Source organism: Lutra lutra, chromosome 8 (assembly GCF_902655055.1).
Source record: "Lutra lutra chromosome 8, mLutLut1.2, whole genome shotgun sequence".
In the NCBI taxonomy this organism is placed as follows: domain Eukaryota; kingdom Metazoa; phylum Chordata; class Mammalia; order Carnivora; family Mustelidae; genus Lutra; species Lutra lutra.
This window is the reverse complement of record NC_062285.1, coordinates 29,352,733-29,358,732: the sequence shown is the minus strand read 5'-3', so window position 1 is coordinate 29,358,732 and position 6,000 is coordinate 29,352,733.

The following is a 6,000-nucleotide window of genomic DNA, read 5'->3' as shown; positions in this document are numbered from 1 at the left end:
AGCAGGGTGGGAAAAAGTTCAGCCCTTGGGCACAGGGGTCTGAGATGGCTGCCTGAGCTAAGATGGCTGTACCTATGCTAAGGCTAAACCTGAGGTGGGATGGCCTTGATTTTTCTCAGCCTCCACAGTGATGCTGCTAATTCCTGTCAGAGCTAGCATGCTAGTCCTGCCTCTCTCCCCTCATCCAGTGGGTAAAAACTTAAAAGCACCACTGAGTAAAGAATTCTGTTTTATTTCCTGGTGATCTTTGACAGGAACTGTTTCCAGCTCCCTCTTTATTGTGAGAGCTTTATTTCTGTTCACAGTAAAAATAATTATTTCAGGGCCACCTGGCTGGTTTAGTCGGTATAGCATGCAACTCTGGATCCCAGGGTTGTAGGTTCGAGCCCCATGTTGGGTGGAGAGCCTACTTTAAAAAAAAAAAAAAAAAGATTATTTCAAATAGGCTAAAATATGTATGTAAAGTTTTCTGACAAAGAATGTGTGTTTATTGAAACATAAAATACTGTATGTCTGAAAGTTTAAGAAATAGGCATCAAAGAGCAGGTTTTAATCAACGGAAGCATCTTTTTAAACTTACACTTGCAATGCAATACCATTGTCTATCAGCTGGGGCAGAGCTGCAAACGCAAGAGGACAAAGGTCACAGAAATGAAGTGGAACCAGTTTGACAGAGAGCCTGCAATCTGGTTTCAACAGTTTGATTAATATCAGAAGAAACAAATTTGTTACACTAAGGAAGAGGGCTTCAGAATCTTTGTGATTCAACAGTATATGCCCCTCTTTCCAGCTAATCAGATAAGGGAATGTGCGAACTCTCTATGGAATTGATGTGGATTGTAATGAGGAAATCAAGTATCAATATATCAGAGAACCCTCTTCATCAAAGACTGGGAAAACAGGCCGCAAGTTGATTTGTGTGAGGCTAAGGGGAATCAATCATACCAGTAGATACTTTCAAATGATCAAGAATTCAAACATGTTGGGGCCTCTGGATGGCTCAGCTGTTAAGCATCTGCCTTGGGCTCTGGTCATGATCCCTGGGGTCCTGGCATCGAGCCCTGCATTGGCCTCCCTGTTTGGCGTGAAGCCAGCTTCTCCCTCTCTCACTCCCCCTGCTTGTGTTCCCTCTCTGTCAAATTAAAAAAAAAAAAAATTCAAACATGTAATCATAAGTGGTGCTTAGATGGAGAGGGGAGACACACTGTCAAATCAAGAGAGAATCTCTTTTTTTCCCCCCAATTTCTTTAACCGTTAAGGAACTTTTGTTTTCTTTTATATATTTTCTCCCAACCCAAGTAGGATTTAATATATATTTAGATATAAAAGAATCTCTTCTCTTTCATTCTGTGTGTGCACATACACACACACGTGAAATGTTAGGAGTTAATCAGACAGAAAAAAAACCCAGGAAGTTCTACATGGCAAGAACTTTTGTGATCCTTTTTTCAAAGTAGCCATATTATTTACCTACTTTTATTCTTACTGTTAAAGTAAATCTTTTACTACTTAGGGATACCTAGGTGGCTCAGTTGGTTAAGCATCTGCCTTCGGCTCAGGCCATTATCCCAGGGTCCTGGGATTGAGTCCCATATCTGGCTCATAGCTCAGCAGGGAGTTTGCCTCTCCCTCTGCCTGCTGCTTCCCCTGCTTGTGCGCTCTCTCTTTCTGACAAATAAATAAAGAAAATCTTAAAAAGAATCTCTTTTTACCACTTAGCATGCTGTGGATACTTGATGTTTAAGATTCATTAAATAACTTGCTCTGATTTCACAGATCTCACTGAATACACAAACATAGGAGCTTTACCACAATTCTGGATTTGAATTCAGTAGTCCTGACAATTTGAGATTCTGTGATGGTGTGCCAGGAAATGAAGACAAAAACTATCTCATTTTAACCATTAAATTCAATCTCTTTACTCACTTTTTTTTTTTTTTTAAGATTTATTTGTTTATTTTAGGGAGAGACTGAGAGAACGCACGTGTACAAGTGGGAGGGGCAGAGGGAGAGAGAAATCTCAAGCCTACTTAATGCTGAGCAGGGAGCCCAAAGGGGGGTTTGATTCCACAACCCTGTGTTTACAACCCTGAGATCATGACCTGAGCTGAAACCAAGAGTTGGACACTTAACATACTGTGCCACCCAGGCGCCCCTCTTTTCTCACTTTGAAACAAAAGTGGTAAGGCAGCAAAAAGAACTCTTTCACTTTCCAATGACCTTGCACCCCAAAAAAGTGAAGAATATGTTTTGAATTGCCTGAAAACAAAAGGAAGACAAATAAAGGGTGCACATTAGCCAAAGTGAAAAATCTGTCTCAAAACCCATGAATATAGAATGTGATTAAGAATATTTAAGGAAACCAGTACCTTGCGTTTATGGAAACTGTCACAGATCATGTAGTGGCTGTATCTTCTATCTCCTATGCTGAGTGAGAACATTGGTATTTTCCTGACTCACAAGGACAGGAGTGTGCTGCCTGCTGAATCACCCTCCTCACTTCCCGGGGTGCCTGAGTGTTCCAAGACACTAATGGAGGATTAAATTGTGGTTGCCATGACAATTACCTAAATGCTGTCATGATAATATCAACAGATGTAGTACAGTGTTCCCTGAAAGTTGAATTTTTCCCCTTCCAAAACTTCAGTAATTTTAATCATTGAAGTTCTTTAATAACTATGCAAAGTTGATCTAAAGAATTAGTAAAATCTTTTTTAAAAAAATATTTTATTTATGCATCAGAGTGAGAGAGAGAGAGAGAAAAAAAGAGAGACAGAGAGTGTACAAGCTGGGGGAATGGCACGCATAGGGAGCAGCAGGCTCTCCACTGAGCAAGGAGCCTGATGCGGGACTCAATCCCAGGACTCTGGGATCATGACCTGAGCCAAAGGCAGATGCCCAACTGACTGAGCCACCCAGGCATCCCAGTAAAATCCTTTACTTAACTAGATAGGTTGCTGTATTAAGATACAACTCATCTCTTTACTTAAAATTTATTTCTCCTGAGGCGCCTGGGTGACTCAATCGGTTAAACGTCAGACTCTTGGCTTCTGCTCAGGTCATGAGCTCAGGGTCATGGGATCAAGCCCTCTGTGGGGCTCTGCACTCAGTGGGGATTCTGCTTGAGATTCTCTCTCTCTGGCCCTCCCCCACACTCACGCTTGTGTGCTCTCTGTCTCTCTCAAATAAATAAATCTTAAAAAAAAAAAGTATTTCTCCTAGTGAGTGGTGATTGATAAACGATGTTGCCTATCGTATTTTTAGAAATTGAAATTAATATTAAAGTAGAAATAAAAATAAAGTTTTACCAATTTTCTTTAAGTCCAGGGACTCAAATTTACAAAAACAAATCCGAATACCTTAAGCATTAGCCAGCATCTTGTGGTAACGGACTCTTTTTTATCTGTGCCAGTGTTTTATGTAAATTATATCATGTAAGAACCTGCCTGTGGAGGGTTTGTATTTGCTAGGTAGATGTTCTGTTCCTCCTTCCCTCTGTTCCAGTGATTAAACCATTAATAAGAACAGAGAAACAGGAGCAGAGGTTCCTATTTTTATTTCAAAGATCTTACTTTTTGGGAGGTTCACAATATCTTTTAGGATTACCATGAAGCCCCAATTGCTAGGAGCACTTAGAGTCATTAAAATGAACATCAGAGTAAGTTCAATGACCTTGAGGGTTCTTTTTTTTTTTTTAAGATTTTATTTATTTATTTGACAGAGAGAAATCACAAGTAGGCAGAGAGGCAGGCAGAGAGAGAGGAGGAAGCAGGCTCCCTGCTGAGCAGAAAGCCCGATGTGGGGCTTAAACCCAGGACCTGGGATCATGACCTGAGCTGAAGGCAGCGGCTTAACCCACTGAGCCACCCAGGCGCCCCGACCTTGAGGGTTCTTGAAATGCCTTTACTAAATGCTTTCAAAATTGGGCTTGAGCATTTGCTGCTGCTTTTGATAGTGTTTTTCTCCTTTCATTTCATCTGCCTTCGGGGCGTTGATGTTGTTGTTGTTATTATTATTATTATTATTATTATTATTTTGCCGAGGTGTCTTTGGAATCCTTTTAATTTCAGTGGCAGAAAAAATCATCACAATTTATCAAAGACTAAGCTGCTCCTGATTAGGAACACAGTCAATCCAATATGTCAGGCAGGGACCAATCAGGAAAAGGTCCACTTAAATGAATTTAGTGGAAGAAAATTTAATGATGGGACCATTCACAGAGATGTGGATAGGGTTAAAGGAGCCAACAAGAGGGTGGGTGATTAGGCACTCCAGGATTAGAACAATCAAGAATCATTCCCACCATCCTGATCTCTAGGTGTGACAGGAAAGACCTGTCCGTGGTCCCGTGCCTGGAGAGAGAGCAGGAACCATGATCCCGTGCCCGGAGAGAGAGCAGGAACCATGAGAGGAGAGCTGCCTAAAGGGAACTGCATTTGTGGAGGTGAGCATCTACCTTACCATCAGAACCTTGGCAAGACAGGTAATGGGGGTAAGAAACACCAGACCTTCCTCTCTTTGCACCTTCTATCTTTGTCAGTGCTTCCCAACCCAAAACCAACAGGACAAGGAAGGCTTGGTTTGGATACAATTCCAAGGGACTGGCTTCCAGGGCATAAAGCGGGACAGAGAAGGGCACAGAATGAATCTGGGGATGGTGGTTAGTAAGAAGAATAACCAGCCCATTGAACTCAGAATTTCAAATTGGGTAAGTTTTGTGCATGAATTCTGTTCCATGTACCAGTGTCCCTGCTTTTAAAAAATTTCTTGGGTAAAAAAATAATAAATAAATAAAAAATTAAAAATAAAAAATTCCCTGGTTCTCAGCTATTTGGACAGTCTATATGGCCAAGTATCTGATTTATAGTTGATCTGATTTCGAGTTTTGTAGTCATAGCATCACACTTGGATTGATTCCGGAAAATGATAGGGTTCTAATTTATGTAACGGTAAAGAGGACAATATGCATTTTATTATTTTTTAAAAGATTTTACTTAATTTGACAGAGAGAGACACAGCAAGAGAGGGAACACAAGCAGGCAGAGTGGGAGAGGGAGAAGCAGGCTTCCAAATGAGCAGGGAGCCCGATGCGGGGCTTGATCCCAGGACCTGGGATCATGACCTGAGCCAAAGGCAGACGCTTAACGAATGAGCCCCCCAGCTGTCCCGACAATATGCATTTTAATGTTCTAGTATTTTTAACATAATTCTGGCCACACAAAAACAAATGTTTCTTCCTAACTGTGGAACAGAGAAAATTCTCCAGGACTAACTCTTCAAACCAATACTATACACAATTATAAGAGTGAATTGGCAGCACATACACTGCAAGCAATGCAAAGTTCACACACTCACCTAAAAGGAGCCAAGGCCCCTGCTATCATGGAGGAGGAGGCTTCAGCCAGCATCTTTAGGAAAATGGGATTATGGCCGCTGTTTCATCTTGTGTATATCTTAAAGAAAACTCACAAACTGAAGTTTGTGTTTGAGCTCAGGACTGCTATCAGCTTTATTTGAAAATAGAAGTTATTCTCACTCTGCTACCAGAGTTTCCCTGGTGGGGTTAACCTCCAACTGCCCACCACAGACATTCTTTACCAATTCCTCTCTTCTCTATCTCCTTCCCTCACATCCAAATCAACGTTCTGCTCTTTAATCCTTGCCTCAAGATCAACTTCTGGAGGAGCCCAGACTAAGAAAGAGATATCTTTTCTTTTTTTAAAGATTTTATTTATTCATTCATTTATTTGAGAGAAAAAGAGAGTGCCGGTGGGGGGAGAGTAGAGGGGGAGGGAGAGAGAAAGAATCCCAAGTGGACTGGTGCGGAGTGTGGAGCCTGATGTGGGGCTTGATCTCACGACGCATGAGATCAGGACCCATGAGATCATGACCTGAGCTGAAACCAAGGTCAGGCGCTAACCGACTGAGCCACCCAGGCACCCCAGAAAGAAGTCTATTTTCATCCCTTGCCTGTGTAAACCTGTAAAGGTCTGTCTTCCA